General features: G+C 45.0%; 1 protein-coding gene and 20 non-coding genes across 21 annotated transcripts in view; all 21 read right to left on the bottom strand.

Moving 5' to 3' along the window:
* The window catches only part of prr13 (proline rich 13), a 359,338-nt gene that overhangs the window by 155,436 nt on the left and 183,124 nt on the right, over positions 1-20,778 (bottom strand). The window lies entirely within an intron of this gene.
* trnah-gug (transfer RNA histidin (anticodon GUG)) lies at positions 6,288-6,359 on the bottom strand. The gene has a single exon. It is a non-coding gene; the product is annotated as a tRNA-His (tRNA).
* Positions 6,813-6,885, bottom strand: trnak-uuu (transfer RNA lysine (anticodon UUU)). Its single transcript has one exon. It is a non-coding gene; the product is annotated as a tRNA-Lys (tRNA).
* On the bottom strand, positions 7,494-7,634 carry LOC129428267 (U4 spliceosomal RNA). Its single transcript, XR_008638909.2, has one exon. It is a non-coding gene; the product is annotated as a U4 spliceosomal RNA (small nuclear RNA).
* On the bottom strand, positions 9,971-10,043 carry trnak-uuu (transfer RNA lysine (anticodon UUU)). Its single transcript has one exon. It is a non-coding gene; the product is annotated as a tRNA-Lys (tRNA).
* LOC141369649 (U4 spliceosomal RNA) lies at positions 10,651-10,791 on the bottom strand. The gene has a single exon (XR_012373444.1). It is a non-coding gene; the product is annotated as a U4 spliceosomal RNA (small nuclear RNA).
* On the bottom strand, positions 11,651-11,732 carry trnas-uga (transfer RNA serine (anticodon UGA)). Its single transcript has one exon. It is a non-coding gene; the product is annotated as a tRNA-Ser (tRNA).
* trnah-gug (transfer RNA histidin (anticodon GUG)) lies at positions 11,847-11,918 on the bottom strand. The gene has a single exon. It is a non-coding gene; the product is annotated as a tRNA-His (tRNA).
* trnak-uuu (transfer RNA lysine (anticodon UUU)) lies at positions 12,372-12,444 on the bottom strand. The gene has a single exon. It is a non-coding gene; the product is annotated as a tRNA-Lys (tRNA).
* LOC141369635 (U4 spliceosomal RNA) lies at positions 13,052-13,192 on the bottom strand. The gene has a single exon (XR_012373430.1). It is a non-coding gene; the product is annotated as a U4 spliceosomal RNA (small nuclear RNA).
* On the bottom strand, positions 14,052-14,133 carry trnas-uga (transfer RNA serine (anticodon UGA)). Its single transcript has one exon. It is a non-coding gene; the product is annotated as a tRNA-Ser (tRNA).
* On the bottom strand, positions 14,248-14,319 carry trnah-gug (transfer RNA histidin (anticodon GUG)). The gene has a single exon. It is a non-coding gene; the product is annotated as a tRNA-His (tRNA).
* trnak-uuu (transfer RNA lysine (anticodon UUU)) lies at positions 14,773-14,845 on the bottom strand. Its single transcript has one exon. It is a non-coding gene; the product is annotated as a tRNA-Lys (tRNA).
* LOC141369634 (U4 spliceosomal RNA) lies at positions 15,453-15,593 on the bottom strand. The gene has a single exon (XR_012373429.1). It is a non-coding gene; the product is annotated as a U4 spliceosomal RNA (small nuclear RNA).
* On the bottom strand, positions 16,453-16,534 carry trnas-uga (transfer RNA serine (anticodon UGA)). The gene has a single exon. It is a non-coding gene; the product is annotated as a tRNA-Ser (tRNA).
* Positions 16,646-16,717, bottom strand: trnah-gug (transfer RNA histidin (anticodon GUG)). Its single transcript has one exon. It is a non-coding gene; the product is annotated as a tRNA-His (tRNA).
* trnak-uuu (transfer RNA lysine (anticodon UUU)) lies at positions 17,171-17,243 on the bottom strand. Its single transcript has one exon. It is a non-coding gene; the product is annotated as a tRNA-Lys (tRNA).
* On the bottom strand, positions 17,851-17,991 carry LOC129428279 (U4 spliceosomal RNA). The gene has a single exon (XR_008638920.1). It is a non-coding gene; the product is annotated as a U4 spliceosomal RNA (small nuclear RNA).
* On the bottom strand, positions 18,851-18,932 carry trnas-uga (transfer RNA serine (anticodon UGA)). The gene has a single exon. It is a non-coding gene; the product is annotated as a tRNA-Ser (tRNA).
* trnak-uuu (transfer RNA lysine (anticodon UUU)) lies at positions 19,572-19,644 on the bottom strand. Its single transcript has one exon. It is a non-coding gene; the product is annotated as a tRNA-Lys (tRNA).
* LOC141369633 (U4 spliceosomal RNA) lies at positions 20,252-20,392 on the bottom strand. The gene has a single exon (XR_012373428.1). It is a non-coding gene; the product is annotated as a U4 spliceosomal RNA (small nuclear RNA).

Here is a 20,778-nt window from a genome sequence, read left to right as displayed (position 1 = left end):
GGGTCAGAGTCATCAGCTGCTGGAGGGTCAGAGTCATCAGCTGCTGGAGGGTCAGAGTCATCAGCTGCTGGAGGGTCAGAGTCATCAGCTGCTGGAGGGTCAGAGTCATCAGCTGCTGGAGGGTCAGAGTCATCAGCTGCTGGAGGGTCAGAGTCATCAGCCCTAAGGTCAGCTGCATGGCACACAGTCGTGTCAACTTCACTAAAATCTTCAGGGTCCTCTGGGGGGACTTCGGGCATATCATTGTGGTGTGCCATCAACAGGTCGCCTCTATTGGACTGGGCCAACAAGTACTCCACTGCAATACGCTCCCCTGCAATAATTTTTAACACATTGTTAATGGGGAGAGGGCACTCACAGACACACATGAGAGAGAAAGTACTTAAATACTCAGCATTGCCCTGAGAAATATATTACCAGTGGGTTTTCCTGGAGGAGTGAATTCTGGCATCAAAGCACAACCAAGGATCCGTTGGCTCATTTTATTTAAATGAGACATTAAGCGGACATCAAATGTCCTGAGTGTTGAGGCCCCCACCAAAGATACACTTTCTTTTGCCCGGCTCATGTTCCACCTTGAGACCCCCTCTAACATGTACATTTGTGTGTGCATGGCATTGCATCTCCATCCTAAGAATGAAAATGCACTGATTCAGTCAACAATTTTAATCATACAAATTCAATGACACAATTATAGAACAGTAAAATGGAATAATGAGAAAAGTAGCTGGTATTCCATGAAAAGAAGACAAATCCAGTTAGTAACCATAGTTAACAATTTTAACTTAGAAATCGACAGAACATACTGCAATTTAACAATCAGAATTTACCAGGAATAAAGGCACTGGTGGCGATGAAAACTCTCCAGCGATGATGTCCCCCTGCCACACCTAAGCACCTTTAGGATTTTTCCACCCTTCTGGAGTGTCCCCGTCTTTGTATACAACTCTACATGTGGGGGGTCCTGGATGCACTCAAGGTGTTTTTGTTGCATCTCCCAGACATGGTGCATGCTGTCAGGGTTAACCAAGCGAAGTCCTGTAGTGTCTGTTATCTCCCAGACTGATTCCAGCAGCCCTGAAATCATGGCCCGGATCTCCTCAGCCTTGCGCGTCCGCCGCCTACAGTGCTTTGCCAGTTCACCTGGGCTGATGCTGGCCATGAGCTGTGCCTCAGTGGGAGCCTGTCCACCATGGCTGTTCTTCCAGTCCCCTGTCTTGGCCGCCTTAAGTTCTTTTACATCCTCCTGATCCCACTCAAAAATACAAGAGGAAAGTTTTGAACAAAAGGTACCATAGAGAGGGTGGTGCTCTGTAGTAAGGCCACAGTTGAATCTTCTCATGAAATGGAAGACATCTAGCCGTACAAGAGACTTCCATGGCCGAAAAAGATTTAGCACCGCAGGTGCACCTGTGGAGGATGAAAAAAGCATGCATTTTATTTTAGTTCATTAAACTTTATAACAATTACATTACACTGACACTAAAAATTATACTTATTACCATCACATCACAATAGGAAAAAGTGATTTTTTTTACACCACTAATAACTTTTGCAAAATATATTGCAATTGACATTTGAAAAATGTTGAAAAACAAAAAAGTCTTTGAAAATCCCACCTGACTTACTGCAGCAATCCCGGTCAACATAGATGACCTCAGGCTCTGGCTCGCCAGCATTCTGGTAGCGTCTCACAACACCCTGGCACAGCTCCTCCAGTCCTGCGCCTTCAGTTGTTGTTAGAACACTGTTCAGAACCTGGCCGAGCTCATTCCCAATGTTCGTCATCCATGCAGCCGTGCCCCCAATGCCACCAGCCAACTTTTTGGTGATCTGAAAAACAAACATAAGGACACATAAAGACATTGTGATGGGAATAATTATACATAAAAAATATTTTGGTGCATTACAATAGTATATAACACAAATGCACACTTATTCATAGTTATTATGAAATTATATCCATTCCAATTAATTAACATTTATAGCTAAAAATAAACCTCATTCTCAAAATGTTATTTTACCTTCTTAGTAGAATCCATTTTCAGGATTCGGCCATAGGTGGTTGTAATCACCCCCTTCATCTCATCCAGATGACTGAGGATGTCGTTGGAGTGGACAGTCTCAAACCACTGGGCAAGTGGAAGTGGCCTGAAGGGTGCAGGTGCAGAAAAGGCAGGTGTCGTTGCAGATTGGACCAGGGCAACCTTTCTCAAATGATGCTCACAGTCAGAGAGTTACTGGATGGTCTGCCGTGCCCACTCCTCACTGTGGACTTCCTCTACTGCTGACTGGAGGTAGGAGGAACTGTTGCTGCTGGTCCTTGGCCGGAGAAAGGTTACACATTTCCTGTCCAGGGCTAGCTGAGTGGTCAGCACGGCTGGAAACAGGGCCCTGTGTGCAACATCCAGTTGTGAAAGGATTTCCTGGCTCCATGGGCATACTGGCACCTTGCATGTACTGCAGCGCGGATAGTCTCCACCCACCAGGTAGTAGCGGCTGTCCATGTCGATCACCTCCCTGACCTTCGGGTAGATCCCTGAATGGTGCATCTTGCGGCCACACTGTGTGCATTTAAGAGGAATGCCCCACATCCTCATTGGTGCCCACAAGAACATTCTCTGACGGAAGTACCACTCGGGCTCAGGAGGAGATGGCTTGGGCTGAATCGGTGGATAAAACCAGTTCGCCTTGATCTGCTGCCTGAGCTGCCCTGTGGGCTCATAGAGGCATTTGGCAATCCACACCCAATCAGCTGGCTGGAGGACTCTCTTGAACTGACTGGGTAGAAAGCTTTCCCAATCAGTAACAGCCTGAGGCAGAGGTGGTGTGGGCTGCAGTGAGGGTGCTGGACATAAGGTGGAAGGAGGCTGCTGGGATGGAGATGCCCGCGGGAATGGCAGTGGAGAAGGAAAGTGCTGCTGTGGAGATGGTGAGAGGCACGGAGATGAATTAGGATTTTTTAAAGGGGATGGAGATGCCCGCGGTGATGGAGATGGCTGTGGGGTTGGCAGTGGAGATGGAAAGTGCTGCGGAATTGGTGGTAGCTGTGGAGATGGTGAGGGGCATGAAGATGACTTAGGATTTTTTAGAGGGGATGGAGATGCCCGTGGGGATGGAGATGGCCGTGGGGTTGGCAGTGGAGACCTAAAGTGCTGCAGAATTGGTGCCAGCTGTGGAGATGGTGAGGGGCACGAAGATGACTTCAGATTTTTTAAAGGGGATGGAGATGCCCGTGGGGATGGAGATGGCCGTGGGGTTGGCAGTGGAGACGTAAAGTGCTGCGGAATTGGTGCCAGCTGTGGAGATGGTGAGGGGCACGAAAATGACTTCAGATTTTTTAAAGGGGATGGAGATGCCCGTGGGGATGGAGATGGCCGTGGGGTTGGCAGTGGAGACCTAAAGTGCTGCAGAATTGGTGCCAGCTGTGGAGATGGTGAGGGGCACGAAGATGACTTCAGATTTTTTAAAGGGGATGGAGATGCCCGTGGGGATGGAGATGGCCGTGGGGTTGGCAGTGGAGACGTAAAGTGCTGCGGAATTGGTGCCAGCTGTGGAGATGGTGAGGGGCACGAAAATGACTTCAGATTTTTTAAAGGGGATGGAGATGCCCGTGGGGATGGAGATGGCCGTGGGGTTGGCAGTGGAGACCTAAAGTGCTGCAGAATTGGTGCCAGCTGTGGAGATGGTGAGGGGCACGAAGATGACTTCAGATTTTTTAAAGGGGATGGAGATGCCCGTGGGGATGGAGATGGCCGTGGGGTTGGCAGTGGAGACGTAAAGTGCTGCGGAATTGGTGCCAGCTGTGGAGATGGTGAGGGGCACGAAAATGACTTCAGATTTTTTAAAGGGGATGGAGATGCCCGTGGGGATGGAGATGGCCGTCGGGATGGCAGTGGAGACAGCAAATGCAGCGGAGTAGGTGGCACCTGTGGAGATGGTGAAGGGCACGGAGATGTTTTTTTATTTGTAGGGCTAACACGTGGAGCCAATAGGGCTCCATAATGGCCGGTTTCAATGTGTTGGAGGAGTCCAACAGCACCCTGGACCCTGGCCCCACAGCTGTCACACCTCTCTTCAGCATGGTAGTCAGAGAGGTGTTCAGAGAACTTCTCTGCCTCCACAACCAAACTACACAGAGAACACTTCACCCCCAGTTCTGCCTGTGATGTCCCTGCCTCCTCTGAGCTGCCGCCTGCTTCTACCTTAGGCTCTTCCTCAATTAAGGTCGTTCCTGTTGACTGGAGAAAAATAAAGATTAGGACAAAAACTACTCACCAAGGCCACAAAATATTACATGATACAGGGACTTTTCTTGCCTTTAATATATATTATATTATATACCTACCTTATGGAACCCACAAGTGCACACGATGTGCCTGCCAAACAGGTCCACCTTACTCCCCTTTTGCAGGGGACAGGCATCAATCCGCTCCAGGACCTCCTTCCATTTTTTGCTTCCAGGTCTTTTTCCTGTACTAAACTGGAAAGTGCCCTGGGCATACCTATGGCAAATGTCAGTCCAATAGGCAGAGGATTTCCCTGTTTTCGTCATATCTGAAAAATAATCTAAAACAAATCAATGTAGTTATGCATTTCTGTTGTTTATTTTCTTCTATCCAGCCATAGAAAGACATCAGACAGGAGAAAATATATGGAAAATGAAAAAGGATTTAAGCACAAAGACAATAAGTGTAATACAGCTTTAAACTGTCGTTGTTATTTCCAATAAAAAAAAAAGTGTTTCTGTTTAATTGATTTTTTGTTTTTGTCCTGAGCCAAAAATATATAGATCATATATTTTCCCCTAATCTACAGAAGACACTAAATAAAAGACTCATTAAATAAATTTGCCAATAGCGTAGGTTTTGCCCATTTGTCCGTAAGAATTTGAATTATTTAAAACACAATAACATTTAATATTCTTCCTTATTTTTTTAATATATATTTCAATATGTCAAAATAAGCATATTGTTTGAATTTTTTCATATATATATTGTAACATTGTTGAAAACAAATTGACTTTCCAAAAACGTATTTTAAACTTTAACAGTACACACTTTACTTACATTTAATGTGCTTTCTACACAAAATACTTTTGTAAATTTATTTTTATGTGTACATCTTAACGTAAATAAACCATGGTTTTAATACAGTTAAATCAATCAATCAAACAAACAAACAAACAAACAAACACATATAGTTACACCATGGCTACTGTAGTAAAACCATTGTTTTGCTAATAGTAATCAATACACCAAAAAACCAGGCTTACTACTACTTTTACCACAAAAACATGGTTAATTTTCGTAAGGGTTGACCCATGGTTTTAATACAGTTAAATCAAACAAACAAACAAACACATATAGTTACACCATGGCTACTGTAGTAAAACCATTGTTTTGCTAATAGTAATCAATACAACATGGTTACTATTACTTTTACCACAAAAACATGACTGTGCTTTGCTTTCTACATAAAATACTTTTGTAAAATAATTTTGATGTGTACATCTTAACGTAAATAAACCATGGTTTTAATACAGTTAAAACAAACAAACAAACAAACAAACAAACACATATAGTAACACCATGGTTACTGTAGTAAAACCATTGTTTTGCTAATAGTAATCAATACACCAAAAAAACATGGTTACTACTACTTTTACCACAAAAACATGGTTAATTTTCGTAAGGGCTGACCCATATGTATATGAAATACATACGCGTGTGTGTGTATTAACTATGGTTAGTTAGCGATAACTGATACACGTTAGCTGACTTGCTACGTAAGCGTGTACCAATCCAAATAAAATCATGAGTTAATGTTTGACCAAATCTGTTAACATTGGCTTTAATTTGATAATTTGATGTGTGATTTGAAAAGCTTACCTTCTACCTCCGGAGAATTAGATTGAATGTAATGTTAACTCATTTCTCCAATCAGCGGCGCGATTGGCATGTCAACTTGATTGCTGATTGGCTCTTTCAGTCTTGGTAGGAATTGATTGGCTCGTATATCGGATTTGCGTTAGGACCTGTTTGGATGTAGTTAGGAGCTGTTCGCAAATCGTTCGGACCTCAGTCGGAAGTGTTCCGACCTCGTTCGGAGGTATTCAAATGTTGTTAGGAATGGTTAGGCTGTCCGATCGCTAGCAGGTACGGCCACGACTACAACGAGTGGACCTGGCGAACCCTCTGGGCTTGGTGTTTGCTGAAAGGAACTTGTCGGTCAGGTAGGTACAAAAGGGGACCAGTGGGATGATCCACCCACATCCATGGACGAACTGCCGTGACCCGGATTCGAACCGGGGTTGCTGCGGCCACAACGCAGAGTACTAACCACTATACGATCACGGCGTGCCACCGGGCTTCGGCAGAGCTGCGCCTGCAGGTTTGCCTGAGTGCGTCGGCTGGAAGGCGCTTGGCATTCATTTTCTGAGGTCTCAATCAATTTTTTGTTTACTTTCATCGGCAAACCTTAAGCAAAATGCCTCTCAGGGGTGTTTTCCCGCACAGGGATTAGTTTAAGACAGGACTAGGCCTCAGTTTAATTAGGAAATACAACTAGTTTTAACAATCATGCCTTATTAAATACATTGCTTGTGTGCATTTCACAGCAAAGCAAAGGGCAATGGTGTCAGAGCAAGTTCTTTTCAGTTTGGACAGCTCTTGCATTTATTTTAGTCGAGGACAAGTCTAATCCCTGTCCGGGAAACCGCCCCTCAAAATCCAATACGTCCTCAAGGCCGACCCAAATGCCAAGGGGAGATGCTCGCTGACGTAGTTGACACGACACAAACCTGAGCTCATCGCCCGAACAGGGACTTGAACTCTGGACCCTCAGATTAAAAGTCTGATGCTCTACCGACTGAGCTATCCGGGCTCACTACTCAGTGCCAGGGCATGACCTCTCATGCCTTCTATGGTCTGATAATGTTGGCAGACAAGGATTGGGATTTCTTTATCATGACCTGTTCATTACTCATTGGTCTGTGGGCAGAGTAAATTTTACTAGAATGCCAGAATGAGCCGGCACCTGCTTCAGTCTTCTAACAGAGTCCGCAAGAGCTCTTTAAGGGGAGAAGTCTTGCTTCAGCTTGAGACACTCTTCTCTTGAGGAAAAAGCAGTCGTCCTCCAAAACGTCACCAGAGAGGCAGCGTTACTAAGCTGAAGGAAGTGTAGGTGTGTCTGCGTAACATGATGAACTGACTATTAAGGGGGCCCAAGATAAAGCACGTGTGACAAAAACGTGACCCTGCCTGTGAAAAGCCAGCTAAATCATTTTTATGATTTGCTCTTTTCTCCGCAAAATCATCACATATGACGTAGAGAACACTCTGTAAAAACACAACCTTGATATCTTTAATGTTGACTCCCACATTAAAGATTGAAATGAATGTGACACCAACGATTGGGATGGAACTTTGATTCCCCTTATCTCACTACGAACAACATTAGCAGACATCTTTCATTTACAACGACCTTCTAAGTCTCTTAAGAGACTGGCAAAAATTGCCAAAGCTGACTGTATTTCAAGTCATCCTGGCGGGGTATTGGGTAAAGTTTTCAACCAGCAATGATCACGCCTCGGATAAACCTCATAGGCTACGATATTGCCTCTGCAAAAGAATGATGGCAAAGGTCACCACCTTTCCTGTGCACATACCTGGACGCTGGACGACATGGTGGTAATCAAGCTTTAAACTGAGATTAGACTTCAGATGCTGCTTTTAGATCATGTTGTTTGTTTTTGACGAAAGTATATTGAGAAAAAGGTAAACATTGCAAAGGGAAAATAGGCAAGTGGGAATTGTTGACTTGAACCCTTAGAATACAATCGGTTACGGCTTGAAGAGATCATTTCATTGTTTAAAAATAACAGGATTGATTAAGGGAATCTAGGTTCTTTTTTGTGGGGTCAAACTCTGGTTCACACTCCAACACAGAAGGTGGCGATAATGCACCTTAAAGTTGGTGCTTCTTGCCATTAAACGAAGAAGAAGAAGAAGAAGAAGGTACGGCTTTGCTGTATGTTTTGCCTTTTCGACAGGTAAGAGATCTTCACCAGAGGTTTACTCATTATTCGCTGTCTATTAGGAAAAGCATGAGTGCAAAACATTTTTAAATGAATTAAGGACAACAATCCAGGGCAGGGAATTGTGGTAATTGTGAAAACAAAAGGGTGGGGCCTTAATCCTTAACATCAGGTTAGGATCAACTCGATTAGCCACAATGCACATCATTTCTAAACAAAAACCTGTTCCAGCTCTTTTTTGGTTTCATGTTGTGCGTGCTGTATATGGATAATATGACAACGAAAGCTGCTTCACTTGACAACCGGGCTGCTTGTTTAACACACACAGGAGAAACTATGAAAGGCTGCTTAATTTTCCATCCGCGAATCCAATGGTAACAACTTGAGCAGCAGAAACACAGCACTCTGTGAGCTGGAACAACCAACAAATGAATCTCTGAAGCCAAGGAGCAAACCCACGTAGTCTGCAGGGTTTGAACCTGCGCGGGGAGACCCCAATGGATTTCGGGCCAATCCCATTTCTCTGTCTTACCCCTTCCCCTTACCCCTTCCCCTTACCCCTTCCCCTTCCCCTTCCCCCTTCCCCTTCCCCCTTCCCCCTTCCCCCTTCCCCCTTCCCCCTTCCCCTTACCCCTACCCCTTAGTTTTGCACGTTCACGTGAGAGTAAGGGCTATCCCAATTCTCGTTTTGATCAAGGGGTAGGGCTAAGGGCAAGTGGTAGATACCCCTTAAAACCAAGAATTTCCGCGAGCTTATTTGAAACCGAGGGGTACCCAGAATACACTGCGCAACCGGCAAAAATGGCATCCAGAGCGTCCAGAGAGTCCCATAAATGTAAGTATTTTCGGCTTAATAATTAATTTAAAAATTACTAACGTCTTGTTTTGTGCTCTACACAGTCCTGTTCATATATATTTGAATTATGTTCTTAATTTAAATGTTTTAAAATTTCGCTAGTTTGCTACGCTAACGTTACGTTGCTGATTTGCACAACATTCCCGTATTTGCTGATTTGCACAACATTCCCGTATTTCTCTAACTAGCCATGAATGGACTGCATGCTTGTCTACAGTTTTAACTGGCAGCCAGCAAACGACGATGCATGATGACGTAACCATAACCAAGCGGTGTCTCATTTCATAGGGGTATGTTTTCACCCCTAGCGCTTAACACTTGGTTTTGAGGGACAAGGGCTAGGGGTAAGACGAAGTGGTAGGGGAAGGGGAAGGGGTAAGACAGAGAAATGGGATTGGCCCTTCAAGTCCATCGCCTTAACCACTCGGCCACGACTACAACGAGTGGACCTGGCGAACCCTCTGGGCTTGGTGTTTGCTGAAAGGAACTTGTCGGTCAGGTAGGTACAAAAGGGGACCAGTGGGATGATCCACCCACATCCATGGACGGACTGCCGTGACCCGGATTCGAACCGGCATTGCTGCGGCCACAACGCAGAGTACTAACCACTATACGATCACGGCGTGCCACCAGGCTTCGGCAGAGCTGCGCCTGCAGGTTTGCCTGAGTGCGTCGGCCGGAAGGCGCTTGGCATTCATTTTCTGAGGTCTCAATCAATTTTTTGTTTACTTTCACCGGCAAACCTTAAGCAAAATGCCTCTCAGGGGTGTTTTCCCGCACAGGGATTAGTTTAAGACAGGACTAGGCCTCAGTTTAATTAGGAAATACAACTAGTTTGAACAATCATGCCTTATTAAAAACATTGCTTGTGTGCATTTCACAGCAAAGCAAAGGGCAATGGTGTCAGAGCAAGTTCTTTTCAGTTTGGACAGCTCTTGCATTTATTTTAGTCGAGGACAAGTCTAATCCCTGTCCGGGAAACCGCCCCTCAAAATCCAATACGTCCCCGAGGCCGACCCAAATGCCAAGGGGAGATGCTCGCTGACGTAGTCGACAGGACACAAACCTGAGCTCATCGCCCGAACAGGGACTTGAACCCTGGACCCTCAGATTAAAAGTCTGATGCTCTACCGACTGAGCTATCCGGGCTCACTCCTCAGTACCAGGGCATGACCTCTCATGCCTTCTATGGTCTGATAATGTTGGCAGACAAGGTTGGGATTTCTTTATCATGACCTGTTCATTACTCATTGGTCTGTGGACAGAGTAAATGTTACTAGAATGCCAGAATGAGCCGGCACCTGCTTCAGTCTTCTAACAGAGTCCGCAAGAGCTTTTTAAGGGGAGAAGTCTTGCTTTAGCTTGAGACACTCTTCTCTTGAGGAAAAAGCAGTCGTCCTCCAAAACGTCACCAGAGAGGCAGCGTTACTAAGCTGAAGGAAGTGTAGGTGTGTCTGCATAACATGATGAACTGACTATTAAGGGGGCCCAAGATAAAGCACGTGTGACAAAAACGTGACCCTGCCTGTGAAAAGCCAGCTAAATCATTTTTATGATTTGCTCTTTTCTCCGCAAAATCATCACATATGACGTAGAGAACACTCTGTAAAAACACAACCTTGATATCTTTAATGTTGACTCCCACATTAAAGATTGAAATGAATGTGACACCAACGATTGGGATGGAACTTTGATTCCGCTAATCTCACTACGAACAACATTAGCAGACATCTTTCATTTACAACGACCTTCTAAGTCTCTTAAGACACTGGCAAAAATTGCCAAAGCTGACTGTATTTCAAGTCATCCTGGCGGGGTATTGGGTAAAGTTTTCAACCAGCAATGATCACGCCTCGGATAAACCTCATAGGCTACGATATTGCCTCTGCAAAAGAATGCTGGCAAAGGTCACCACCTTTCCTGTGCACATACCTGGACGCTGGACGACATGGTGGTAATCAAGCTTTAAACTGAGATTAGACTTCAGATGCTGCTTTTAGATCATGTTGTTTGTTTTTGACGAAAGTATATTGAGAAAAAGGTAAACATTGCAAAGGGAAAATAGGCAAGTGGGAATTGTTGACTTGAACCCTTAGAATACAATCGGTTACGGCTTGAAGAGATCATTTCATTGTTTAAAAATAACAGGATTGATTAAGGGAATCTAGGTTCTTTTTTGTGGGGTCAAACTCTGGTTCACACTCCAACACAGAAGGTGGCGATAATGCACCTTAAAGTTGGTGCTTCTTGCCATTAAACGAAGAAGAAGAAGAAGAAGGTATGGCTTTGCTGTATGTTTTGCCTTTTCGACAGGTAAGAGATCTTCACCAGAGGTTTACTCATTATTCGCTGTCTATTAGGAAAAGCATGAGTGCAAAACATTTTTAAATGAATTAAGGACAACAATCCAGGGCAGGGAATTGTGGTAATTGTGAAAACAAAAGGGTGGGGCCTTAATCCTTAACATCAGGTTAGGATCAACTCGATTAGCCACAATGCACATCATTTCTAAACAAAAACCTGTTTCAGCTCTTTTTTGGTTTCATGTTGTGCGTGCTGTATATGGATAATATGACAACGAAAGCTGCGTCACTTGACAACAGGGCTGCTTGTTTAACACACACAGGAGAAACTATGAAAGGCTGCTTAATGTTCCATCCGCAAATCCAATGGTAACAACTTGAGCAGCAGAAACACAGCACTCCGTGAGCTGGAACAACCAACAAGTGAATCTCTGAAGCCAAGGAGCAGACGCACGTAGTCGGCAGGGTTTGAACCTGCGCGGGGAGACCCCAATGGATTTCAAGTCCATCGCCTTAACCACTCGGCCACGACTACAACGAGTCGACCTCGCGAACCCTCTGGGCTTGGTGTGTGCTGAAAAGAACTTGGCGGTCAGGTAGGTACAAAAGGGGCAGCAGTGGGATGATCCACCCACATCCCTGGATGGACTGCCGTGACCCGGATTCGAACCGGGGTTGCTGCGGCCACAACGCAGAGTACTAACCACTATACGATCACGGCGTGCCACCAGGCTTCGGCAGAGCTGCGCCTGCAGGTTTGCCTGAGTGCGTCGGCCGGAAGGCGCTTGGCATTCATTTTCTGAGGTCTCAATCAATTTTTTGTTTACTTTCACCGGCAAACCTTAAGCAAAATGCCTCTCAGGGGTGTTTTCCCGCACAGGGATTAGTTTAAGACAGGACTAGGCCTCAGTTTAATTAGGAAATACAACTAGTTTGAACAATCATGCCTTATTAAAAACATTGCTTGTGTGCATTTCACAGCAAAGCAAAGGGTAATGGTGTCAGAGCAAGTTCTTTTCAGTTTGGACAGCTCTTGCATTTATTTTAGTCGAGGACAAGTCTAATCCCTGTCCGGGAAACCGCCCCTCAAAATCCAATACGTCCCCGAGGCCGACCCAAATGCCAAGGGGAGATGCTCGCTGACGTAGTCGACAGGACACAAACCTGAGCTCATCGCCCGAACAGGGACTTGAACCCTGGACCCTCAGATTAAAAGTCTGATGCTCTACCGACTGAGCTATCCGGGCTCACTCCTCAGTACCAGGACATGACCTCTCATGCCTTCTATGGTCTGATAATGTTGGCAGACAAGGTTGGGATTTCTTTATCATGACCTGTTCATTACTCATTGGTCTGTGGACAGAGTAAATGTTACTAGAATGCCAGAATGAGCCGGCACCTGCTTCAGTCTTCTAACAGAGTCCGCAAGAGCTCTTTAAGGGGAGAAGTCTTGCTTTAGCTTGAGACACTCTTCTCTTGAGGAAAAAGCAGTCGTCCTCCAAAACGTCACCAGAGAGGCAGCGTTACTAAGCTGAAGGAAGTGTAGGTGTGTCTGCGTAACATGATGAACTGACTATTAAGGGGGCCCAAGATAAAGCACGTGTGACAAAAACGTGACCCTGCCTGTGAAAAGCCAGCTAAATCATTTTTATGATTTGCTCTTTTCTCCGCAAAATCATCACATATGACGTAGAGAACACTCTGTAAAAACACAACCTTGATATCTTTAATGTTGACTCCCACATTAAACATTGAAATGAATGTGACACCAACGATTGGGATGGAACTTTGATTCCGCTAATCTCACTACGAACAACATTAGCAGACATCTTTCATTTACAACGACCTTCTAAGTCTCTTAAGAGACTGGCAAAAATTGCCAAAGCTGACTGTATTTCAAGTCATCCTGGCGGGGTATTGGGTAAAGTTTTCAACCAGCAATGATCACGCCTCGGATAAACCTCATAGGCTACGATATTGCCTCTGCAAAAGAATGCTGGCAAAGGTCACCACCTTTCCTGTGCACATACCTGGACGCTGGACGACATGGTGGTAATCAAGCTTTAAACTGAGATTAGACTTCAGATGCTGCTTTTAGATCATGTTGTTTGTTTTTGACGAAAGTATATTGAGAAAAAGGTAAACATTGCAGAGGGAAAATAGGCAAGTGGGAATTGTTGACTTGTACCCTTAGAATACAATCGGTTACGGCTTGAAGAGATCATTTCATTGTTTAAAAATAACAGGATTGATTAAGGGAATCTAGGTTCTTTTTTGTGGGGTCAAACTCTGGTTCACACTACAACACAGAAGGTGGCGATAATGCACCTTAAAGTTGGTGCTTCTTGCCATTAAACGAAGAAGAAGAAGAAGAAGGTATGGCTTTGCTGTATGTTTTGCCTTTTCGACAGGTAAGAGATCTTCACCAGAGGTTTACTCATTATTCGCTGTCTATTAGGAAAAGCATGAGTGCAAAACATTTTTAAATGAATTAAGGACAACAATCCAGGGCAGGGAATTGTGGTAATTGTGAAAACAAAAGGGTGGGGCCTTAATCCTTAACATCAGGTTAGGATCAACTCGATTAGCCACAATGCACATCATTTCGAAACAAAAACCTGTTCCAGCTCTTTTTTGGTTTCATGTTGTGCGTGCTGTATATGGATAATATGACAACGAAAGCTGCGTCACTTGACAACAGGGCTGCTTGTTTAACACACACAGGAGAAACTATGAAAGGCTGCTTAATTTTCCATCCGCAAATCCAATGGTAACAACTTGAGCAGCAGAAACACAGCACTCCGTGAGCTGGAACAACCAACAAGTGAATCTCTGAAGCCAAGGAGCAGACGCACATAGTCGGCAGGGTTTGAACCTGCGCGGGGAGACCCCAATGGATTTCAAGTCCATCGCCTTAACCACTCGGCCACGACTACAACGAGTCGACCTCGCGAACCCTCTGGGCTTGGTGTGTGCTGAAAAGAACTTGTCGGTCAGGTAGGTACAAAAGGGGCAGCAGTGGGATGATCCACCCACATCCCTGGATGGACTGCCGTGACCCGGATTCGAACCGGGGTTGCTGCGGCCACAACGCAGAGTACTAACCACTATACGATCACGGCGTGCCACCAGGCTTCGGCAGAGCTGCGCCTGCAGGTTTGCCTGAGTGCGTCGGCCGGAAGGCGCTTGGCATTCATTTTCTGAGGTCTCAATCAATTTTTTGTTTACTTTCACCGGCAAACCTTAAGCAAAATGCCTCTCAGGGGTGTTTTCCCGCACAGGGATTAGTTTAAGACAGGACTAGGCCTCAGTTTAATTAGGAAATACAACTAGTTTGAACAATCATGCCTTATTAAAAACATTGCTTGTGTGCATTTCACAGCAAAGCAAAGGGCAATGGTGTCAGAGCAAGTTCTTTTCAGTTTGGACAGCTCTTGCATTTATTTTAGTCGAGGACAAGTCTAATCCCTGTCCGGGAAACCGCCCCTCAAAATCCAATACGTCCCCGAGGCCGACCCAAATGCCAAGGGGAGATGCTCGCTGACGTAGTCGGCAGGACACAAACCTGAGCTCATCGCCCGAACAGGGACTTGAACCCTGGACCCTCAGATTAAAAGTCTGATGCTCTACCGACTGAGCTATCCGGGCTCACTCCTCAGTACCAGGGCATGACCTCTCATGCCTTCTATGGTCTGATAATGTTGGCAGACAAGGTTGGGATTTCTTTATCATGACCTGTTCATTACTCATTGGTCTGTGGACAGAGTAAATGTTACTAGAATGCCAGAATGAGCCGGCACCTGCTTCAGTCTTCTAACAGAGTCCGCAAGAGCTCTTTAAGGGGAGAAGTCTTGCTTTAGCTTGAGACACTCTTCTCTTGAGGAAAAAGCAGTCGTCCTCCAAAACGTCACCAGAGAGGCAGCGTTACTAAGCTGAAGGAAGTGTAGGTGTGTCTGCGTAACATGATGAACTGACTATTAAGGGGGCCCAAGATAAAGCACGTGTGACAAAAACGTGACCCTGCCTGTGAAAAGCCAGCTAAATCATTTTTATGATTTGCTCTTTTCTCCGCAAAATCATCACATATGACGTAGAGAACACTCTGTAAAAACACAACCTTGATATCTTTAATGTTGACTCCCATATTAAAGATTGAAATGAATGTGACACCAACGATTGGGATGGAACTTTGATTCCCCTAATCTCACTACGAACAACATTAGCAGACATCTTTCATTTACAACGACCTTCTAAGTCTCTTAAGAGACTGGCAAAAATTGCCAAAGCTGACTGTATTTCAAGTCATCCTGGCGGGGTATTGGGTAAAGTTTTCAACCAGCAATGATCACGCCTCGGATAAACCTCATAGGCTACGATATTGCCTCTGCGAAAGAATGATGGCAAAGGTCACCACCTTTCCTGTGCACATACCTGGACGCTGGACGACATGGTGGTAATCAAGCTTTAAACTGAGATTAGACTTCAGATGCTGCTTTTAGATCATGTTGTTTGTTTTTGACGAAAGTATATTGAGGAAAAGGTAAACATTGCAAAGGGAAAATAGGCAAGTGGGAATTGTTGACTTGTACCCTTAGAATACAATCGGTTACGGCTTGAAGAGATCATTTCATTGTTTAAAAATAACAGGATTGATTAAGGGAATCTAGGTTCTTTTTTGTGGGGTCAAACTCTGGTTCACACTCCAACACAGAAGGTGGCGATAATGCACCTTAAAGTTGGTGCTTCTTGCCATTAAACGAAGAAGAAGAAGAAGAAGGTATGGCTTTGCTGTATGTTTTGCCTTTTCGACAGGTAAGAGATCTTCACCAGAGGTTTACTCATTATTCGCTGTCTATTAGGAAAAGCATGAGTGCAAAACATTTTTAAATGAATTAAGGACAACAATCCAGGGCAGGGAATTGTGGTAATTGTGAAAACAAAAGGGTGGGGCCTTAATCCTTAACATCAGGTTAGGATCAACTCGATTAGCCACAATGCACATCATTTCTAAACAAAAACCTGTTCCAGCTCTTTTTTGGTTTCATGTTGTGCGTGCTGTATATGGATAATATGACAACGAAAGCTGCGTCACTTGACAACAGGGCTGCTTGTTTAACACACACAGGAGAAACTATGAAAGGCTGCTTAATTTTCCATCCGCAAATCCAATGGTAACAACTTGAGCAGCAGAAACACAGCACTCCGTGAGCTGGAACAACCAACAAGTGAATCTCTGAAGCCAAGGAGCAGACGCACGTAGTCGGCAGGGTTTGAACCTGCGCGGGGAGACCCCAATGGATTTCAAGTCCATCGCCTTAACCACTCGGCCACGACTACAACGAGTCGACCTAGCGAACCCTCTGGGCTTGGTGTGTGCTGAAAACTTGTCGGTCAGGTAGGTACAAAAGGGGCAGCAGTGGGATGATCCACCCACATCCCTGGATGGACTGCCGTGACCCGGATTCGAACCGGGGTTGCTGCGGCCACAACGCAGAGTACTAACCACTATACGATCACGGCGTGCCACCAGGCTTCGGCAGAGCTGCGCCTGCAGGTTTGCCTGAGTGCGTCGGCCGGAAGGCGCTTGGCATTCATTTTCTGAGGTCTCAATCAATTTTTTGTTTACTTTCACCGGCAAACCTTAAGCAAAATGCCTCTCAGGGGTGTTTTCCCGCACAGGGATTAGTTTAAGACAGGACTAGGCCTCAGTTTAATTAGGAAATACAACTAGTTTGAACAATCATGCCTTATTAAAAACATTGCTTGTGTGCATTTCACAGCAAAGCAAAGGGCAATGGTGTCAGAGCAAGTTCTTTTCAGTTTGGACAGCTCTTGCATTTATTTTAGTCGAGGACAAGTCTAATCCCTGTCCGGGAAACCGCCCCTCAAAATCCAATACGTCCCCGAGGCCGACCCAAATGCCAAGGGGAGATGCTCGCTGACGTAGTCGACAGGACACAAACCTGAGCTCATCGCCCGAACAGGGACTTGAACCCTGGACCCTCAGATTAAAAGTCTGATGCTCTACCGACTGAGCTATCCGGGCTCACTCCTCAGTACCAGGGCATGACCTCTCATGCCTTCTATGGTCTGATAATGTTGGCAGACAAGGTTGGGATTTCTTTATCATGACCTGTTCATTACTCATTGGTCTGTGGACAGAGTAAATGTTACTAGAATGCCAGAATGAGCCGGCACCTGCTTCAGTCTTCTAACAGAGTCCGCAAGAGCTCTTTAAGGGGAGAAGTCTTGCTTTAGCTTGAGACACTCTTCTCTTGAGGAAAAAGCAGTCGTCCTCCAAAACGTCACCAGAGAGGCAGCGTTACTAAGCTGAAGGAAGTGTAGGTGTGTCTGCGTAACATGATGAACTGACTATTAAGGGGGCCCAAGATAAAGCATGTGTGACAAAAACGTGACCCTGCCTGTGAAAAGCCAGCTAAATCATTTTTATGATTTGCTCTTTTCTCCGCAAAATCATCACATATGACGTAGAGAACACTCTGTAAAAACACAACCTTGATATCTTTAATGTTGACTCCCACATTAAAGATTGAAATGAATGTGACACCAACGATTGGGATGGAACTTTGATTCCCCTAATCTCACTACGAACAACATTAGCAGACATCTTTCATTTACAACGAACTTCTAAGTCTCTTAAGAGACTGGCAAAAATTGCCAAAGCTGACTGTATTTCAAGTCATCCTGGCGGGGTATTGGGTAAAGTTTTCAACCAGCAATGATCACGCCTCGGATAAACCTCATAGGCTACGATATTGCCTCTGCGAAAGAATGATGGCAAAGGTCACCACCTTTCCTGTGCACATACCTGGACGCTGGACGACATGGTGGTAATCAAGCTTTAAACTGAGATTAGACTTCAGATGCTGCTTTTAGATCATGTTGTTTGTTTTTGACAAAAGTATATTGAGGAAAAGGTAAACATTGCAAAGGGAAAATAGGCAAGTGGGAATTGTTGACTTGTACCCTTAGAATACAATCGGTTACGGCTTGAAGAGATCATTTCATTGTTTAAAAATAACAGGATTGATTAAGGGAATCTAGGTTCTTTTTTGTGGGGTCAAACTCTGGTTCACACTCCAACACAGAAGGTGGCGATAATGCACCTTAAAGTTGGTGCTTCTTGCCATTAAACGAAGAAGAAGAAGAAGAAGGTATGGCTTTGCTGTATGTTTTGCCTTTTCGACAGGTAAGAGATCTTCACCAGAGGTTTACTCATTATTCGCTGTCTATTAGGAAAAGCATGAGTGCAAAACATTTTTAAATGAATTAAGGACAACAATCCAGGGCAGGGAATTGTGGTAATTGTGAAAACAAAAGGGTGGGGCCTTAATCCTTAACATCAGGTTAGGATCAACTCGATTAGCCACAATGCACATCATTTCTAAACAAAAACCTGTTCCAGCTCTTTTTTGGTTTCATGTTGTGCGTGCTGTATATGGATAATATGACAACGAAAGCTGCGTCACTTGACAACAGGGCTGCTTGTTTAACACACACAGGAGAAACTATGAAAGGCTGCTTAATTTTCCATCCGCAAATCCAATGGTAACAACTTGAGCAGCAGAAACACAGCACTCCGGGAGCTGGAACAACCAACAAGTGAATCTCTGAAGCCAAGGAGCAGACGCACGTAGTCGGCAGGGTTTGAACCTGCGCGGAGAGACCCCAATGGATTTCAAGTCCATCGCCTTAACCACTCGGCCACGACTACAACAAGTCGACCTAGCGAACCCTCTGGGCTTGGTGTGTGCTGAAAAGAACTTGTCGGTCAGGTAGGTACAGAAGGGGCAGCAGTGGGATGACCCACCCACATCCCTGGATGGACTGCCGTGACCCGGATTCGAACCGGGGTTGCTGCGGCCACAACGTAGAGTACTAACCACTATACGATCACGGCGTGCCACCAGGCTTCGGCAGAGCTGCGCCTGCAGGTTTGCCTGAGTGCGTCGGCCGGAAGGCGCTTGGCATTCATTTTCTGAGGTCTCAATCAATTTTTTGTTTACTTTCACCGGCAAACCTTAAGCAAAATGCCTCTCAGGGGTGTTTTCCCGCACAGGGATTAGTTTAAGACAGGACTAGGCCTCAGTTTAATTAGGAAATACAACTAGTTTGAACAATCATGCCTTATTAAAAACATTGCTTGTGTGCATTTCACAGCAAAGCAAAGGGCAATGGTGTCAGAGCAAGTTCTTTTCAGTTTGGACAGCTCTTGCATTTATTTTAGTCGAGGACAAGTCTAATCCCTGTCCGGGAAACCGCCCCTCAAAATCCAATACGTCCCCGAGGCCGACCCAAATGCCAAGGGGAGATGCTCGCTGACGTAGTCGGCAGGACACAAACCTGAGCTCATCGCCCGAACAGGGACTTGAACCCTGGACCCTCAGATTAAAAGTCTGATGCTCTACCGACTGAGCTATCCGGGCTCACTCCTCAGTACCAGGGCATGACCTCTCATGCCTTCTGTGGTCTGATAATGTTGGCAGACAAGGTTGGGATTTCTTTATCATGACCTGTTCATTACTCATTGGTCTGTGGACAGAGTAAATGTTACTAGAATGCCAGAATGAGCCGGCACCTGCTTCAGTCTTCTAACAGAGTCCGCAAGAGCTCTTTAAGGGGAGAAGTCTTGCTTTAGCTTGAGACACTCTTCTCTTGAGGAAAAAGCAGTCGTCCTCCAAAACGTCACCAGAGAGGCAGCGTTACTAAGCTGAAGGAAGTGTAGGTGTGTCTGCGTAACATGATGAACTGACTATTAAGGGGGCCCAAGATAAAGCACGTGTGACAAAAACGTGACCCTGCCTGTGAAAAGCCGGCTAAATCATTTTTATGATTTGCTCTTTTCTTCGCAAAATCATCACATATGACGTAGAGAACACTCTGTAAAAACACAACCTTGATATCTTTAATGTTGACTCCCACATTAAAGATTGAAATGAATGTGACACCAACGATTGGGATGGAACTTTGATTCCCCTAATCTCACTACGAACAACATTAGCAGACATCTTTCATTTACAACGAACTTCTAAGTCTCTTAAGAGACTGGCAAAAATTGCCAAAGCTGACTGTATTTCAAGTCATCCTGGCGGGGTATTGGGTAAAGTTTTCAACCAGCAATGATCACGCCTCGGATAAACCTCATAGGCTACGATATTGCCTCTGCGAAAGAATGATGGCAAAGGTCACCACCTTTCCTGTGCACATACCTGGACGCTGGACGACATGGTGGTAATCAAGCTTTAAACTGAGATTAGACTTCAGATGCTGCTTTTAGATCATGTTGTTTGTTTTTGGTGACGTCCTCCAAAACGTCACCAGAGAGGCAGCGTTACTAAGCTGAAGGAAGTGTAGGTGTGTCTGCGTAACATGATGAACTGACTATTAAGGGGGCCCAAGATAAAGCACGTGTGACAAAAACGTGACCCTGCCTGTGAAAAGCCGGCTAAATCATTTTTATGATTTGCTCTTTTCTTCGCAAAATCATCACATATGACGTAGAGAACACTCTGTAAAAACACAACCTTGATATCTTTAATGTTGACTCCCACATTAAAGAT

The sequence above is a fragment of the Misgurnus anguillicaudatus genome, chromosome 14 (genome assembly GCF_027580225.2).
Source record: "Misgurnus anguillicaudatus chromosome 14, ASM2758022v2, whole genome shotgun sequence".
Classification (NCBI taxonomy): domain Eukaryota; kingdom Metazoa; phylum Chordata; class Actinopteri; order Cypriniformes; family Cobitidae; genus Misgurnus; species Misgurnus anguillicaudatus.
This window is presented reverse-complemented; position numbering and strand designations above follow the sequence as displayed.